An 18646-nucleotide genomic window follows, 5' to 3' on the forward strand; every position below is an offset into this window, starting at 1 on the left:
CTGGGCTAAGTGCGGCTGAAGGTCTGAAAACAGTGGCCTATGGGTCACACCCTCGCCCGCTTGCCAATGTCATGGCTATCCGCATCCTTGCGATGCAGACAGCAGTGAGTACATTGGTGGAGGACAGAGTCGCCGGCTCCTTCCACTAATCAGCGAGCGAGACCACAGAGGCAATGACGTCATTACATTATGTCTGCAGTACGGAGAGTCAGTACATCAGAGACCGGAGCAGAGCATCAGGGGAACGGGAGCGAAGAGAGTATGCGTATGGTGGGGGCCTCACACTGCACGCGGAGGGGCTGCGTGGGGGCCTCACACTGCACGCGTGGGGGCCTCACACTGCACGCGGAGGGGCTGCGTGGGGGCCTCACACTGCACGCGGAGGGGCTGCGTGGGGGCCTCACACTGCACGCGGAGGGGCTGCGTGGGGGCCTCACACTGCACGCGGAGGGGCTGCGTGGGGGCCTCACACTGCACGCGGAGGGGCTGCGTGGGGGCCTCACACTGCACGCGGAGGGATTACACATTTTCTGTTAGTACAATAAATCTCATTTGAATCCAGAAATATAACTGAGTCCATCAGTTATTAGATTATATGAAACTGAAATAGCTGTTGCAAAACCCAAAATTATTATAAAGAAAAAAGGTTAACATTAATAGGGGTGCCCAAACTTTTACATATGACTGTATATGTAGGGGTGCGGTGTGTGGGTTCACACTGTATATAGGGGATGTCAGCATACTTAAATCTGCTCAATATTAATGTTACAATTATATGTTAACATTAATATTGAGCATAATTAATTTCAGCTTATTGATTGGGTCATACACAAATTAATTGCTCACCTCTGATCTATCAAGTGTCCATCTGAAATCACTTCTTTCTAAATTTACACCCATACTTCTGACAAAGGGGTGGCATTGTCTCAAATTACCATTAGAATTTGTGGATAGGGTTGTCAGAGAAGCAACCATCTTATATAAGAGATATGACTGGAAATCTATACCATAATAAGGGTCAGTTTACATGGACCTGTCAGCATGATACGACCAATCAGTAAATTTTTAACGATTGGCTATCAATTAAATGGGCAGTGTAAATGCAGCTTTAGTAAGAACTAGCTGAAGAGCCCGGCGTTGCCTGGGCGTTGTAACCAACTGTGGCTAGTTATAACAAATTATAATTATAATGCACTTAAAAACTGTGCATCTAATCCTATCCTGTGTGATACTGACTGCTGAGCTGTGTATCTAATACTATTCTGTGTTATACTGACTGCTGAGCTGTGTATCTAATCCTATCCTGTGATACTGTCTGCTGAGCTGTGTATCTAATCCTATCCTGTGTTACTGTCTGCTGAGCCATGTATCTAATCCTCTCCTGTGTGATACTGACTGCTGAGCCATGTACCTAATACTATTCTGTGTGATACTGTCTGCTGAGCCGTGTATCTAATCCTCTCCTGTGTGATACTGACTGCTGAGCTGTGTATCTAATACTATTCTGTGTGATACTGACTGCTGAGCCGCGTATCTAATACTATTCTGTGTGATACTGACTGCTGAGCCGTGTATCTAATCCTATCCTGTGTTACTGTCTGCTGAGCCATGTATCTAATCCTCTCCTGTGTGATACTGACTGCTGAGCCACGTACCTAATACTATTCTGTGTAATACTGTCTGCTGAGCCGTGTATCTAATCCTCTCCTGTATGATACTGACTGCTGAGATGTGTATCTAATACTATTCTGTGTGATACTGACTGCTGAGCTGTGTATCTAATCCTATCCTGTGTTACTGTCTGCTGAGCCATGTATCTAATCCTCTCCTGTGTTACTGTCTGCTGAGCCATGTATCTAATCCTCTCCTGTGTGATACTGACTGCTGAGCCACGTACCTAATACTATTCTGTGTAATACTGTCTGCTGAGCCGTGTATCTAATCCTCTCCTGTATGATACTGACTGCTGAGATGTGTATCTAATACTATTCTGTGTGATACTGACTGCTGAGCCGTGTATCTAATCCTATCCTGTGTTACTGTCTGCTGAGCCATGTATCTAATCCTCTCCTGTGTGATACTGACTGCTGAGCCACGTACCTAATACTATTCTGTGTAATACTGTCTGCTGAGCCGTGTATCTAATCCTCTCCTGTATGATACTGACTGCTGAGATGTGTATCTAATACTATTCTGTGTGATACTGACTGCTGAGCTGTGTATCTAATCCTATCCTGTGTTACTGTCTGCTGAGCCATGTATCTAATCCTCTCCTGTGTTACTGTCTGCTGAGCCATGTATCTAATCCTCTCCTGTGTGATACTGACTGCTGAGCCACGTACCTAATACTATTCTGTGTGATACTGTCTGCTGAGCCGTGTATCTAATCCTCTCCTCTATGATACTGACTGCTGAGCTGTGTATCTAATCCTATCCTGTGTGATACTGACTGCTGAGCCGTGTATCTAATGCTATCCTGTGTTACTGTCTGCTGAGCCGTGTATCTAATACTATTCTGTGTGATACTGACTGCTGAGTTGTGCATCTAATCCTATCCTGTGATACTGTCTGCTGAGCCATGTACCTAATACTATTCTGTGTGATACGGTGTGCTGAGCCGTGTAGCTAACCCTCTCCTGTGTGATACTGACTGCTGAGCTGTGTATCTAATACTATTCTTTGTGATACTGACTGCTGAGTTGTGTATCTAATCCTATCCTGTGTGATACTGTCTGCTGAGCTGTGTATCTAATCCTCTCCTGTGTGATACTGACTGATGAGCTGTGTATCTAATACTATTCTGTGATACTGACTACTGAGCTGTGTATCTAATACTATTATGTGTGTTACTGTCTGCTGAGCCATGTATCTAATCCTCTCCTGTGTGATACTGACTGCTGAGCTGTGTATCTAATCCTCTCCTGTGTGATACTGACTGCTGGGCCATGTACCTAATACTATTCTGTGTGATACTGTCTGCTGAGCCGTGTATCTAATCCTCTCCTGTATGATAATGACTGCTGAGCTGTGTATCTAATCCTCTCCTGTGTGATACTGACTGCTGAGCCGTGTATCTAATGCTATCCTGTGATACTGTCTGCTGAGCCGTGTATCTAATGCTATCCTGTGTTACTGTCTGCTGAGCCATGTACCTAATCCTATCCTGTGTGATACTGTCTGCTGAGCCGTGTATCTAATCCCATCCTGTGTGATACTGTCTGCTGAGCCGTGTATCTAATACTATTGTGTGATACTGTGTGCTGAGCTGCGTATCTAATTCTCTCCTGTGTGATACTGCCTGCTGAGCCATGTGTCTAATCCTATTCTGTGTGATACTGACTGCTGGAGCTGTGTATCTAATCCTATCCTGTGTGATACTGACAGCTGAGCCATGTGTCTAATCCTATCCTGTGTGATACTGACAGCTGAGCCATGTGTCTAATCCTATCCTGTGTGATACTGACAGCTGAGCCATGTGTCTAATCCTCTCCTGTGTGATACTGACTGCTGAGCTGTGTATCTAATCCTATCCTGTGTGATACTGACTGCTGAGCCGTGTATCTAATGCTATCCTGTGATACTGTCTGCTGAGCCGTGTATCTAATGCTATCCTGTGTTACTGTCTGCTGAGCCGTGTATCTAATCCCATCCTGTGTGATACTGTCTGCTGAGCCGTGTATCTAATACTATTGTGTGATACTGTGTGCTGAGCTGCGTATCCAATTCTCTCCTATGTGATACTGCCTGCTGAGCCATGTGTCTAATCCTATTCTGTGTGATACTGACTGCTGGAGCCGTGTATCTAATCCTATCCTGTGTGATACTGACAGCTGAGCCATGTGTCTAATCCTATCCTGTGTGATACTGACAGCTGAGCCATGTGTCTAATCCTCTCCTGTGTGATACTGACTGCTGAGCTGTGTATCTAATCCTATCCTGTGTGATACTGACTGCTGAGCCGTGTATCTAATCCTATCCTGTGTGATACTGGGCTCCCCCTGCAGTCTGTGTCAGAGGGTGGTCTGTGTTGGCACGGTAATAAATTGTGTTATTTCCAGCTTTACAGAAGGACGATAACACCATAGAAATGAATAATAGGCCTCAGTTACCACAACTGTCTACAAAGAAAACTGTTGCTGATAGCAACTAATCACAGCTCATTTTTCATCTTTTAAACAGCTCTGGGACAGCGTGGCGAGTTTTGAGTGGCGACTTTTGTGTTGCGACTTTGGTGTATGTGTGGTGAAATGTGTGCTGAGGGTGGTATATGTGGTGAAGCACATGGTAGTGTGTGGCGCATTTTGTGTGTGTGTTCATATCCCCGTGTGTGGTGAGTATCCCATGTCAGGGCCCCACCTTAGCAACTGTACGGTATATACACTGGCGCCATCGCTCTCATTCTTTAAGTCCCCCTTGTTCCCATCTGGCAGCTGTCAATTTGCCTCCAACACTTTTCCTTTCACTTTTTCCCCATTATGTAGATAGGGGCAAAATTGTTTGGTGAATTGGAACGCGCGGGGTTAAAATTTCACCTCACAACATAGCCTATGACGCTCTCGGGGTCCAGACGTGTGACTGCAAAATGTTGTGGCTGTAGCTACGACGGTGCAGATGCCAATCCCGGACATACACACACACAGTGAGCTTTATATATTAGATTAAGTCATCAGGTACATTTATTACACCATCCCCAGCTACGGTTACATTTTTATGTAAGAATGGCGCATCATTTCACTCTTAACTTACGTTTACATGTCCATTTGTAATAAATCCAGATAAAAAAATAAATAATGCTAAAAGACACCAAATGAATAACACAGACCCATTTTTACTAAAGCTGGCTCAGAGCACCTCTAGTTTTTCGAGTATGAGTAGTGATTAAAACCAGGTCCAATAAATGGATGACAACAGGTGACCAACCATTAGGGCATCTGCTTCCTTTAAACTTTAATGTAAATGTTTAGTGATTCAGACTAGGCTTTCCTGTCTGTCCAGAAAACGGAGAGCAGATGGAATTGATGCCAACCGATGAGATTGAGGTTTCCCAGATAGATCACAAAAATGGAAATAAACCTGCCCGTTTACAGCGTTAGCTCTTAGGTCCAAGTCATAACATGGTTGTGCGCAAATTATGGCAGCAAGCACTAATGCTACACGTGAGATTCTTAAGCCGAGATGGGCCTTCAATTGGTTTTAGGAAACGGTCACACAAAATTGGATTTTTAGAGACTGCGATAGAAAAAAAAATGCATGACACTGTATGCACATGTGTGAGCCCACTGCTGTGCATTACATGCCATACTGTGCTCTCAAAGGCAGAGGCGATTAGAATGGATGCAAAAAATCAGACTTCAGAGAAAGTGGGGTAGGAGGAAGGATGGTGACATTCTGTGCTACCATTTTCTACCATTTGCGATTGTCAATGATTGAAACTAGTGACCAATGACAGAGAACTTGTCAATTTCTCAATCTTTCCAGCACACTAGCTGCTGTCCAATATATTAGAAGTAAAACTGGGGCAACATCAATCACTAAAGACAAAGTTCAGTCTTCCTAATACATGCCAAGAATTTATTTTTTAGGCCTCCTGTCTTATCAGAGACTAGATGTATCGAGAAAGAAACAGACAGGTTAAGTGTCAGGGGAAAAGGTCAATTGGGGCAGCAAGTCCAAGCAGACAAGGACTTCAAGAACCAAATCGCACTTTATACTACACCCAAGTAAAATTCTGCCGAAGCTCCTGGCGCTGCCGACTAATCTAGTGTCCCTGTACTCGTGGGGCTCCGATCTCACATTGTGTTTTTCCATCCTAGGTCTCAAAGTCCCACAGTATGAATAAATGATAGTGCGCATGATCAGATTCCTGCAGGAGGGCTGGAAGTAGTGAAGCATGTGGAAAAGCTGACCCACAATCAGCCTGACAGGCAAAAGGAAAGAGTGAAGCGGAACAGATTGAGCCTGGCCAACATCAAGCATTTGAGCACATGGAGGCCCAGCTAACAAGTAAAACGGAGGCATGAAGATGCTACCATCACATTCTACAGGGGACACAAACAAATGACTCCACAGGAGAGCAAAAAAAACGATTCCTATAGACCAGACTAAAAGACGACAAAGTAAAATCAGCAAGAATTTTCTACACCAAGTACGTACCGCAGGATGTAACCCGACCGTAGAGTCCAAAATATCTTTAGGTGTACCAGAAGTGAAAAGCACTGCAGGGATAGGAGGGTCCGTACCTTCTCGGTCATAGGTTTATGAGAAAATCAAATCAATCCTTTAGGGGAGGTGTCGGTGTCTGACTACACAAATGTGGGCCACACACACACAAAAAAACACAATGCAACTTCCTCAGGTTTTATGCAGCGAAGCAGGATACATGCGTTTCTACAGGTGAAAAAACGCTGAAAGAAGCAACATGCTGCATTTTACAAAAAAGCAGCAGTTTTCCAAATCAGTCAGGGGAAAAAAAAAAAAAAACAATGCATGTGCATTAAATTTCTGAAATCCCATCGCCTTTGCTGGTACTGTAAAAGGCAGCTTAAAATTTGCACACAAAAAAAAAAAAACCAGCACGACCTGTGAACTTAAGGGGGTTTTACACTAAGCGATATCGCTAGCAATATCGCTAAAACGTCACTGGTTTTGTGACGTTATAGCGATATTGCTAGCAATATCGCTATGTGTGATACTTACCAACGACCCGCTCCCCCGCTGTCCATCGCTGATCGCGCGAGAATGTCCGGCTCCATTTCTCGTCGTCGGCTTCCTGCTGTGTGAGACGAGCGACGCGTGGAGGCGGGCGGGAGGACGCCAGGATCGCTGTGTGTGAAAGGTGAGTATCATGCGCTGCATCGCTGCTGAATCGCTGTGAGGTCTTTCTGTATGAAAGCTCACTAGCGATCATTTAGCGATGCACCAGCGATCCTGACCGGGTCGGATCGCTGGTCGGATCGCTGGTGCATCGCTAAATGTAAAAGGGCCTTTAGCTTCAGGAGCTCTACTGCTAAGTTACTACAGTCTCTTTCCTCTTTGAAGAGGCTATTTGCTTATCTCTTGCTGATGAGTGATTTTAGAAAAACTACAGGAAGCAGCCTAGTAAAGGACACATTGATAGAATCTTTCTCTACCTTATGCTGCTTCCCCAGTTAGGTGGCAAAAAACCTGGTGACAGATCCCCTTTAATAAACAGAAAGCACATGGATGTATAGAAGGCTATGTCCACATGGTCAGTAAGCGTTTCACAATTCAGTTTTTTGACGTCAGTCCAAATCCGCCAGAGTGTGAAAAAACGGATCCGTTTCCGGGGAGAGAGGGGGAGAGATTTTTCCGCCGCCAGAACAGAGTTTGGGGGTAAATTTCTGGCAAGAAAATTCTTCCGGCCATGCTCAGTGTCAAAAAGCGGATCCGTTGCCAGATTCCGTCAAAAACAGTTGGCAACGGATCCGCCGCCCATAGGCGACCATTATAATGAATGGCGGATAGCTGCGGATCCGTTGCTATCCGCTATTTTGACGCAGACAAAAAACGTTTCATTGCCTGTCAACTCAAGTCAGCGGACGCCAAAATTATGGCAGATCCGTCAAAAAACGGATCCAACAGATAACCATCCGTCAAAATCAGCCACTAATGCAAGTCAACGGGAAAAAAAAAGGATCCACCAAAAAAAAAAAAAAAAAAAAATGGCGGATCCGTTTTTTTTTTTGCAAACCGGCGGATTTTGACTGATGGCAACAAACGGAAATGTGAAACAGGCCTAACCGGCAGCGCTTTGGACGCAGCACATATCCGCTCTGTCCAAAGCGCTGCCGGCTTTTGAACGCCGGTGATTCCGCATGTGTTCATTGAACCGTCCTATACATTGTATGGGTGATATTTATCTTGCGGAGACTTGTGTCTCCCTAAGATAAAATTGACATGCTGTGGTATGGAAAGACGTGCCACATATCTGTCTCTGCAGGGAGGCGTCTGTGGATGCATAGTGGGCATGAGATTTCTTGAAATCCCATACACTATGCTGTAACATCTGGACACTGAGGATGTACGCAGTGTCCAACCCGCAGCATTTACTGACCGTGAGAACATACCCCAACAGTTGTGTGAACGCAGCCTTATAAGAAGGTTATTTCTTGAAATGCATGCATGTTTTTTTATCTCCGTCTTTGGCCATGAACCAATAAGTGTGATATAATGCAGGCAGATTCTGTCAATGGAGAAGTAAATTGCCTGAAAGGAATGCGATGTGTTTAGATGCGAAAATGTTACTGTTTTGTTTATAAGGATGAATGGACCGGTTAGAATGAAAAAAAATAAAATAAGTCACTCGCATGAAGTGTGGGGAGAAAATAAGGTTTAGTGACTATTAAAAATATCGGCATTTATATACTAGGCTTGTTTTACGGAGAGGTTTTGGACCGATGAAGGAGATTTGAACTGTGTACTTCGCCAAAAGCTGTGTACCAAGAAACAATAAACTTGCGTCTGGTTTGTCACACGCTACAGATTTATTGCAAATGCCCTATTTACCCGAATCAGTCGCGGAAAATTCTACAGGAAACCTGCCACGTGAAAATATCCTAACCGCTTTTATCACCTCTAATTGTAATGAGGAAAGTATACAGTGACTTCACACTAAATGGGAGGAATCTGCAGATAGCAATTCCATGTTTGTGTAATGCGGTAATTAGTCCACTACTTGGACAACCTCTTCTTAGTCACCATTTCCCCCCCTCACAAAATAATAACAGCTATCCTCGCCTCTGGTGTGACCGATAAATACCAGGCAAGAGAAGGCTCAGAAGTTTAGGAGGGGTTTTGTGTGCAATGCCTTCAATCTCCCAATGGATAACCCATCGCAAGTGGTGTATGGCAGCTGCCTACTCCCCTTTCCCCACTGAAAACACACAAAAGGTTATTCTCATCCCGATTACACAGCAACGCCTAGCTCTCTTTCTCACTGGGGGAGTACATGCTCATTATGAGGGACAGTTCGGACCAGTGTCATCGTGTCGCTGGCCCAAACTGTTTCCTCTGATGCCGCTATAGGACAAAGGAAATGACTGCAGCAGTGATGAAACTGTTCGGAAGCAGGAGCCAACACCGCAATCCAGTAATCTGGTCAGCGTCAGTGCAGTGCTTACAAGCACAGAACCAAAGAGCTTGTAAGCACTTCACATGTACGAGCATTGCGACAGCGTTGGCCAGAAATCTAGGCAATGACCAGTAAGCCATAAAATAAAAATCTGTCATTTTGAGAGCAGAGAGGAATTTTAATAAGCAAATGCTAAATTGTTTGCTTTTATACGCATTTTCAATTTTACCCATCTAAGATGGTAATAACCCTATACTGCCTGGCCGAGTCATACGTTTATGTGAATGAAGGAGTCTAAAGCGACAGCTCCAAAGGTCTCCATTTTGTGGTAGTAATAAATTACCAGATTATCATGTTAGTCCTATGTTATAGGAATGGTTAATAAAGTAACCAGCAAATAGCTAAGAGAAATGTCAAGTTTCAGCCAAACTAGGGAAACAAGAGCACAACGTGGGCAGCTCGGTGGCTCTGGGATAGCACTGCAGCACTGGGGTCCTGGATTCAAATCCCACCAAAGGCAACTATGCAAGGAGTTTGTATGTTCTCCCCATGTTTGCGAGGGTTTCCTCCGGGTTCTCCGGTTTCCTCCCACATTCCAAAGACATACTGATAGGGAATTTAGATTGTGAGCCCCAATGAAGACAGTGCCGATAATGTCTGCAAAGCGCTGTGAAAGTAATACCAGTATATTAATGGTATATAATTGAGTAAAATAAACATAGCTTTTGTATTTTGCAATAATGCTTATTTGATACATTTCTTGGTTTTGTGAAGTCGACACATGAAACCAAGAGCTGACAGAAATTACACCAAATAGTTTCTGCCGACATCAGCAACCAGCAAAAAGGACAAGTGTCATTGACTTCAATTCAGTACACCACATAGAATCCTAAGGTTGGATGTGCAGGACCTTACAGCGATCTCTCCTCCATATACACAACGTGGGGTCGGGGCATCACTGGTTATTCAGCGCTACTCAGTGCAATTCACCATCGTCTCCCCAACTGACCTCCTGGGCAACTTTCCTGTGATCTCCTACTAGTCATGTCATGGTAAAAACAAGGCACTCCAAAGAGTTTATTACCTTAATATATACTTACCTGGTAATGTCTTCACATTCTGTTCGGTCCAGATGTCTCCGTATCCCAGATCGCCATATTGGGACACCCAAGTGATGGGTATTTAAATATGGAAACTGCTGGTGGTACCAGCCTCTTGCGCGGTACCACCAGCGGAACACCATCGCACCACACACACACACTGTATATGCAGTACTCAGCCTCTTGCGCGGTACCATCAGCGGAACACCGTCGCGAACACGCCGTCGGGGATCAGCCGAATGATTCACTGACTGCCGCCATCTTTGTACAGGAGGAGCGCCTGCACAGTTTTAATGTGACTGCCGCTATTTGCACAAAGATGGCGGCGGTCTGATTTACTGCGTCTGTGTGAATTGCGCGCTTGCAAGCGCTGTGAATCATTTGGCTCATCCCGGCGGCAGAGGAAGCCGGTCACATTAAAGGGGTTTTCCCCACGAACGAAAGTTCATTTTAAAAATTGTCTGTGTCTGACCGTGTACGGAGCATACCACATCTCCTAGGCAGGGGAGGAAGCAAAAGACAATACTGACATTACAGCAGGAGATCACAGAGGATACATTTTGTGAGGTAAAATATTTCACTAACTGTTTTTAAACAATATTTTACCTCACAAAATGTATCCTCTGATCTCCTGCTGTAATGTCAGTATTGTCTTTTGCTTCCTCCCCTGCCCAGGAGCTGTGGTATGTTCTGTACACAGTCAGACACAGGGGTGATAGAGACACAGCACAGGGGGGAGACAGCTCAAACGAGACGGCACATGAGGGGAGAACACTGCACAGGAAGGAGCGAGACAGCAGAAAAGGGGGATAGCACATGGGGTAGACAGGTCAAAGAAGAGAACAGAGACGGGAGAAGTCAGAACATTGGGAAAGAGAGTGGATAGGTGGGTGAGCACATGGGGGGGGGGGATTCTCAACACTGCAAAGCCTGCCCCCATCGTGACATTACCACCCTCTCGATGCGATAGCATCGGGCCTCCATCTAGTCTTCCTATAAAAAGACTGACAGTTCTCTCTCCTGACTGAATGCTTTTCTGTGTTTACCATGACAGAGCCGTTGTCAAAGTGCCAGCCAAACAAAAATGCCCCAACCACCTGATCCTCATGACCCCTGACGTAAGCTGTTGGAATGACAGTCAAGAGGCCCCCACACACATTAGATGGCCAGCCAATACTGCCAAACCCCATCTGGTTTGGCTGACATTTATCTAATATGTATGGGGGTCCTAAATGACCATCTTAGGCCTCTTTCACACTTCCGTTTTTGACCATCAGTCAAAATCCACCAGGTTTTGAAAAAAACGGATCCGCCATTTTTTTTGGCGGATCCGTTTTTTTCCCCATTGAGTTGCATTACTGGCGGATCTTGACGGCTGGCCATCCGTTGGACCTGCTTTTTTCGGATCCGCCGGCATGCCTGGACGGACCATGCAACGTTTTTTTTTGTTGTTGGATCCGCATTTTCCAGTGCGCATGCCTGGAGAAAATTAACCCTGAAATCCTTTCTGCCGGACAAAAAAAATTCTCTCTCTCTCTCTCTCTCAGCCAGCTGTTCCTTTAAAATTCTTCATTCTGCGGATCCGTCAAAAAACGGTTCCTGTGGCATCCGTTCACATCACTTAGGAACGGATCCGCTTTTTCGTGGATTTTAACTGACACAAAAAACTGAAGTGTGAAAGAGGCCTTAGACAACCAGTGGCAGCATATGCCATAAATGTCTCAGATGTGTATCCAATTTCTGAGAGTTGCATCTTCTGTGCAATACTGTCCCCAGAACCCTATCTGGCAGTCTCTATGAATGAGAGGAGGTCACCCAGGTGCATGTTTCCATTAACTTCTATGGGAGTTCCAAATCATCCAAGCAGACCGTGTTCCTTCCGCCAGGGGAGTGGCCTGCAGAGTAAAGACTGGGCCGTTAGTGATTATTCTTTCTTGACCAAAGATAAGTGTCACCAGCAGTGACAGGCACCATGATTGTCCCCTCCCAATACAGCAGAAGGCCCTATACCATGTGCCTGCATTCTTACAAATAGAGTGAGAGTGGTCACTAACAGCTGGTAAGAAGGGACATCACTGTATGTGAATGGAAGAGACAGTTCTGGTTTCATTCTTTATCTTTCATATTACACCAAGATTCATAGATGCCTGGGATTGGCAGTGAAATGTGCAGACAGTGACTGAACTTCCCCTGTAGCATTTATAAAAGGAGCAATTACATTAAAACTGCGTCATAAAATATTTAAACCCCTTTATGTGACTGAACAAGAAAGGATCTCAAAGGGGATTGTCCACCACTACTGGACAACCCAAGAGTAATCAATTCAGGACCCTAATTATAATAAAAACCATGGATACTCTACTCTTACAGAGGCGCCATTCCAGAGAGGTGCTGCGATATTGTCAGCGCAGCCTTTCCACCCGCTCAGACGGAATATTGAGGAGCTGAATCTGACGGGCGACTGCAGTCGGCACATCGCCAAGTGCAGCAGCGCCAACATCGCTGGGACATCACCGCTACAAAATGGGAGTATTCATTGTTTATTTTTTAATTAGGGTCCTGAATTGATTAAGCGGAAGTTGCCTGTAGTGGTGGACAACCTGGCTAGTAGGTCAACTTTTTACACTTTTGCTTTTCAGCAGCCAAAACGTTATTCTTTTGCTGCTGTGTCTGCATGACGCTGTTTTACGTGGAACAAAGGTTTTTTTAGCACTATTTTAATAAAAGGTGCACATAAAATTGCTATTTATTGTAACTTTTTACTTTGCATTGCAGATAGAGAAAAAGAATTTGGTTTCAGTTTTCACACCAAATTACCTGTGGTGGTAATGTTATTATAGTAAAGCACTGTACCTAATGTTGACAGCCCTTGAGAAAAGCATAAGCGAAACTCGTGTTGGGGATCTTCCCTTGAATTCTGCAGGTACTTTAAACATGGGTAAGTACCTTATGTGATTAAGTATTGTTATCAATTTATCTTCTTTTAACTTTCTGCAATCATACATACATTACCATGTGGTCATGGATTGAATGCTGGATAAATAGTAAGCTACTCATTAGTGATGAGCGAACATGCACAGATAAGGTCTTATAAGCATGCTCATGTGCTAACAGTGTCTTCAGCGTGCTCGAAAAACACGTTCGAGTCCCCAGCTGGACAGCCGCAACATATGCGGAAGAGAGGAGTTGAACATCCGACACTGTTAGCACATGAGGATGCTCAGATAAGACCTTATCCAAGCACATTCGCTTATCACTACTAGTCACTAATACGACTTAATGCGACGTGAATCTGGTAAATATCTTTTGCACCTTTACTTACCTCTCACCACTTCTATATGCCCCAGTATATAGAATTAATATGTCATATACCCTATATTTCCTGTGCTGCGTATATCCTCAGAAATGTTTTAATCTTCTATTTTTAAACTTTTTCATTTTTTTTTTTTTTTTTTAAATCAGATTTGCAATTTGTGTATTCAGTGTATCGGATGTCATAATAAAAGTTCATAATTTTTTTAACAGTGAATTTAGTACGCCAGTATGTGACTTATTTAGTGTGATAAAGGATCTAATATGTAGGTTTTTTGTTATATTATCTGATTTTTTCCGTGGAACCTTATTTGGGGACCATTTTTAAAAAGGATATCCAGGACTTTCCAAAAAAAAGGCTTGTAGTTGCTAACAGAGGCAACTCCCTGGCAGCTGGCTTCTCCCAATCAGCATGACACCAGTAGTCCCGCCCTGTCAACAGGAAGAGAAACTGCTGCTCTGTTGGCAGGGAGTAGCTGAAGCTCTGGCAGGAGTGGTCAATGACCAGCAATGAGTACAACAGGCAGGGAGTTGCCTCTGTAAGGCTGTGCGCACACGTAGATTTTGGTCCTGCGGATTTGTAAAAATCTGCAGGTAAAATCTCAGTTCATAAGACCTGCGGTGTCACACCTGTACAATGGAGAAGGTGTGAGACCGCTGCGGAATCCGCACAAAGAATTGACATGCTGCAAATCCGCGTGGAAGAATCAGCAGCGTGTGCACTGCGTTTTTCAGTTTACCATTGAAAACAATGGTACTGTACAACGCACCTAGATCTGCTGCGGACTCGCGTGAATTTAGACTAGCGTACTAAATTCACTGTTTAAAAAATTATGAACATGTTATGTTTGTTTGTTGTTTTTTTTAAAGTCGCGGCTATACCGTATTTTTCGGACTATAAGATGCAATGGGCCATAAGACACACCCCAAATTGGAGGGGGGGTGGATCAGCACAGATGGAGGAGTGGTCACAGGGGTTGCTCAGTGGTCCAGGCTGGTGAGGTGGCCTCAGGGAAATCCCATCGCAGAGGTAGGCCACTAGAATAGATCTTAAGTATTACGCCTCGCTCACATGAGCGTATAACACGGCCGAGTTCTATCCGATGTTTTATCGGATAGCACCCGGACCAAACTTATACTATGGAGCAGTGTAGATCGGATATTTATTGCTCATATTTCCATGAAGCTGTCACGCTCAGGACGGAAGACCCGCGGCCTGCCCATATATTGCGGTCCAATTTGCACGTGTGTCTGATGAGTCTTTAGGCAGGGTTCATAAGAGCATATTTCACGATCTATATATGGACCAAATACCTGGATCGACCACTAGTCGGCGTCTATGAGGCTGTAAGCTCAAGTCAGGAGACTCACCACCAGTTGGGCATTGTGGTCTGTGCACGGACCATAAAATACATACATGTGATCTTGGTTTTAGTGTGGCGGGAAACTGAGACCCCCTCCAATCAGCTGTATTCAACTGCACACAGATGTAAACAGAGCATACGCAAACTGCATGGAGGCTGAAAGATCCTATTAACAATAGTGTTCGGTGTTTTGGGCGGCAGCTGCTGGCGGAAAAACTGGGACTTTGGTCACTGCTAGATAGAAATTCTGAGTATATGATCACAGGTGCAGGCAGTCGACATCCAAAAAAAAGTGACTATCACCCAATTGGGTTACATGACTATTTTGGGAATAGGGAAAGTTGTGCTGCGGAGCCCAATGTACATGTTACCATTCGCTCCTCCTGGTGACGGACAGCTACATGAAAACACGTGCTTTGGCAAAACTTTTTGTGAGAGAGTTGTGAAACCTCCTGGCATCAGTGCAGACCAGTGGTTCCCAAACTCCAGTCCTCATGGACCCCAACAGGTCATGTTTTCAGGACTTCCATAGTGTTACACATGTGAGAATTCCTGATGCCTTGATGATACTTCCATCTCCTGTGAAATACTAAGGAAATGCTGAAAACATGACTTGTTGGGGTCCGCGAGGACTGGAGTTTGGGAATCACTGGTGTAGACTGGGCCACACAATAGAGGACAGCGCTCCCCGAGGTGCCAACACATTATGCCAGGCTATAGGGTGCCACACCATGGAGAACAGCGTACCTAAGGTGCCAGTACATCCATGCCAGGCTATAGGATGCCACACCATGAAAAATAGTGCTCCCTGCACATCCGTGCCAGGTTTTATGGCGACACATCATGGAGGACAGCACTCGCTGGGGTCCCAGCACATCCATTCCAGGCTACAGGGCGCCACACCAAGGAGAACAGCACTCCATGCTGTGCCAGCACATCCATGCCAGGCAATAGAGTGTCACACTACTGAGGACAGCGCTCTCTGAGGTGCCAGTACATCCATACCAGGCAATCGGGTGTCACACCATGGAAAACAGTGCTCCCTGCACACATCCGTGCCAGACTCTATGGCGAAACAACATGGAGGTCAGAGCTCCCTGGGGTCCCAGCACATCTATGCCAGGCTATATGGTGCCGCATCACGGAGGACACCGCTCCCTACAATGCCAGCGCCTCCATGCCAGGCAATCAGGTGCCACATCACGGAGGACAACACTCCCTGCGGTGCCAGCACACCCATGCCAGGCTATAGGGTGCCGTACTAAGGAGGACAGCACTCCCTGCGGTGCCAGCACACCCATGCCAGGCTATATGGTGCCGCATCACGGAGGACAGCGCTCCCTACAATGCCAGCGCTTCCATGCCAGGCAATCAGGTGCCACATCACAGAGGACAGCACTCCCTGCGGTGCCAGCACACCCATGCCAGGCTATAGGGTGCCGTACTAAGGAGGACAGCACTCCCTGCGGTGCCAGCACACCCATGCCAGGCTACAGGGTGCCATACTATGGAGGACAGCGCTCCCTGCGGTGCCAGCACACCCATGCCAGGCTATAGGGTGCCATACTATGGAGGACAGCGCTCCCTGCGGTGCCAGCACACCCATGCCAGGCTATAGGGTGCCATACTATGGAGGACAGCACTCCCTGCGGTGCCAGCACACCCATGCCAGGCTATAGGGTGCCACACCATGGAGGACAGCACTCCCTGCGGTGCCAGCACACCCATGCCAGGCTATAGGGTGCCATACTATGGAGGACAGCGCTCCCTGCGGTGCCAGCACACCCATGCCAGGCTATAGGGTGCCGCACCATGGAGGACAGCACTCCCTGCAGTGCCAGCACACCCATGCCAGGCTATAGGGTGCCATACTATGGAGGACAGCGCTCCCTGCGGTGCCAGCACACCCATGCCAGGCTATAGGGTGCCATACTATGGAGGACAGCGCTCCCTGCGGTGCCAGTACACCCATGCCAGGCTATAGGGTGCCATACTATGGAGGACTGCGCTCCCTGCGGTGCCAGCACACCCATGCCAGGTTATAGGGTGCCATACTATGGAGGACAGCGCTCCCTGCGGTGCCAGCACACCCATGCCAGGCTATAGGGTGCCATACTATGGAGGACAGCGCTCCCTGAGGTGCCAGCACACCCATGCCAGGCTATAGGGTGCCGCACCATGGAGGACAGCGCTCCCTGCGGTGCCAGCACACCCATGCCAGGCTATAGGGTGCCATACTATGGAGGACAGCGCTCCCTGCGGTGCCAGCACACCCATGCCAGGCTATAGGGTGCCGCACCATGGAGGACAGCACTCCCTGCGGTGCCAGCACACCCATGCCAGGCTATAGGGTGCCACATAAGAGGACAGCACTCCCTGCGGTGCCAGCACACCCATGCCAGGCTATAGGGTGCCATACTATGGAGGACAGCACTCCCTGCGGTGCCAGCACACCCATGCCAGGCTATAGGGTGCCATACTATGGAGGACAGCACTCCCTGCGGTGCCAGCACACCCATGCCAGGCTATAGGGTGCCATACTATGGAGGACAGCACTCCCTGCGGTGCCAGCACACCCATGCCAGGCTATAGGGTGCCATACTATGGAGGACAGCGCTCCCTGCGGTGCCAGCACACCCATGCCAGGCTATAGGGTGCCATACTATGGAGGACAGCGCTCCCTGCGGTGCCAGCACACCCATGCCAGGCTATAGGGTGCCACACTATGGAGGACAGCGCTCCCTGAGGTGCCAGCACACCCATGCCAGGCTATAGGGTGCCACATAAGAGGACAGAGCTCCCTGAGGTGCCAGCACACCCATGCCAGGCTATAGGGTGCCACATAAGAGGACAGCGCTCCCTGAGGTGCCAGCACACCCATGCCAGGCTATAGGGTGCCACATAACAGGACAGAGCTCCCTGAGGTGCCAGCACACCCATGCCAGGCTATAGGGTGCCACATAACAGGACAGAGCTCCCTGAGGTGCCAGCACACCCATGCCAGGCTATAGGGTGCCACATAAGAGGACAGAGCTCCCTGAGGTGCCAGCACACCCATGCCAGGCTATAGGGTGCCACATAAGAGGACAGAGCTCCCTGAGGTGCCAGCACACCCATGCCAGGCCCAGCTATAGGGTGTCACATAAGAGGACCCGGGCAGGAGCACAGCCTGGAACAAGCTCTTACACGGCTCTGCCCTGACTCACACTGTGACTGGCTCCATGACTATCCTGTTACCTCCACTAGCTCCAGCCCACACACAACTGCTCCGGTCCAGCCCCCTACAACTCATCTTAAAGACTCCCGACCCTCCCCCACCATATGTATAACCGATACCGCGCGCACAGCGGAGGCCACCTCACGCGGTAACGACCGACACAAAGTCCTCATCACGATCACTCACCGCCCGCCGGTGTCACAGCCTCTCGGCTCCTCTCTGTCGACAGTTTCAGGGCCCGGGAGGAGGCGGAGCCGCTGCGAGGTGAGAACCCAATCCTAACCGCTAATTGGCTATCTGCCGACCACGTGACTTCTCTCACGCTGGGCAGGGCAAAATCAAACCAGCGCCAACCGCCGCCAGTACAGAGTGACCATGTGACAAATATGGGCGGGGCGAGCCTCCGGCTCCTATCGCTTACAGCGTCGGCCACGCCCCGAGTTCAGCCACACAAAGCTTTATTTATAAGGAAGTTGAGACACGACCATGTGTCTGTGTTTTGGAGGAAGCTGTTTAGTGTTGCTATGAAGATGGACGTGCTGTGCCCGAAGTGTGACCCCAT

At 47.2% G+C, this 18646-nt stretch overlaps 1 protein-coding gene across 2 annotated transcripts in view; it reads right to left on the reverse strand.

The window, feature by feature from the left end:
- The window catches only part of ZHX3 (zinc fingers and homeoboxes 3), a 30156-nt gene extending 11710 nt beyond the window's left edge, over positions 1-18446 (reverse strand). Inside the window, exon 1 of one of the 2 annotated variants that reach the window (XM_073555357.1) lies at positions 18271-18446. The gene's annotated coding sequence lies outside the window, so the exon portion shown is untranslated. Of the gene's footprint in view, positions 1-18073; positions 18140-18270 lie in introns of those variants that run through there. The other variant, XM_073555358.1, reaches the window with a different exon arrangement.
- Positions 18447-18646: the final 200 nt, after the last annotated feature.

This window comes from Dendrobates tinctorius, unplaced genomic scaffold (assembly GCF_039654945.1).
Source record: "Dendrobates tinctorius isolate UK_male_01 unplaced genomic scaffold, ASM3965494v1 ptg000223l, whole genome shotgun sequence".
Lineage (NCBI taxonomy): Eukaryota > Metazoa > Chordata > Amphibia > Anura > Dendrobatidae > Dendrobates > Dendrobates tinctorius.